Source organism: Camelus ferus, chromosome 10 (assembly GCF_009834535.1).
Source record: "Camelus ferus isolate YT-003-E chromosome 10, BCGSAC_Cfer_1.0, whole genome shotgun sequence".
NCBI classification, from domain to species: domain Eukaryota; kingdom Metazoa; phylum Chordata; class Mammalia; order Artiodactyla; family Camelidae; genus Camelus; species Camelus ferus.
In genome coordinates this window covers 31629350-31630393 of record NC_045705.1, presented here as the reverse complement: position 1 = coordinate 31630393, position 1044 = coordinate 31629350, and the positions used below count along the sequence as shown (strand labels likewise).

General features: G+C 39.6%; 1 pseudogene; it reads left to right on the top strand.

Moving 5' to 3' along the window:
* On the top strand, positions 1-821 carry LOC102506027 (annotated as a pseudogene).
* The last annotated feature ends 223 nt before the right edge of the window (positions 822-1044 follow it).

The following is a 1044-nucleotide window of genomic DNA, read 5'->3' as shown; positions in this document are numbered from 1 at the left end:
AACTACATGGTGACAATGGTGGGCAACCTACTCATTGCTGTAACTGTGGTGGTCAGTCCAACCCTGAATTCCCCTATGTACTTCTTTCTTGGCTATTTATCATTTACGGATGCTGTTTATTCTACTACAGTCACCCCAAATATGATTATAGACTTACTCTATGAGAAGAAAACCATTTCTTTCCAAGGCTGCATGACCCAGCTTTTTATAGGGCACTTATTCGGTGGTGCTGAAATTTTACTCCTGGTGGTCATGGCTTATGACCGCTACGTGGCCATCTGCAAACCCTTGCATTATTTGACAATCATGAATAAGCGAGTATGTGTTCTGCTGCTGCTGTTGGCTTGGGTTGGTGGGTTTTTACATGCTGTAGGTCAACTTCTCTTTGTTTACAACCTTCTCTTCTGTGGCCCCAATGTCATTGATCACTTCCTCTGTGACATGTACCCTTTGTTAAAACTTGCCTGCACTGACACCTACATTATTGGCCTCACTGTGGTTGCCAATGATGGGGCAATGTGTGTGGTCATCTTTATGCTCTTACTCACCTCCTATGGGTTCATTCTGCACTCCCTGAAGAATCTTAGGAAGGGAGGCACAAAGTCTTGTCTACCTGTGGCTCCCACATTACTGTGGTTGTCCTCTTCTTTGTCCCCTGTATCTTTATGTATGTGAGACCTCCTTCTACTTTACCCATTGATAAATCCTTGACTGTTCTTTGTACCATAATCACTCCTATGTTGAACCCTTTAATCTATACTCTGAGAAACGGAGAGATGAAAAATGCCATGAGAAAGCTCTGGACCAGAAAAAGAAAATGAGAAATCAGAAAGGTATATCACCTATTTTCAATGAATAATTGCTCTTTCCAGGTAACCCATGTGTGATTATTTAACTGTAGTAAATTTCTCCTCAGGTTTGATAACTTGGGCATGATGAGAACCATTTATTATATGAATACTTCCAATGATCAAAATATACTTTTAAGATTTTCATAATTTGCTAGTTCAAAGTATATATTTTGTTTTTAAGTATATTTTTAAG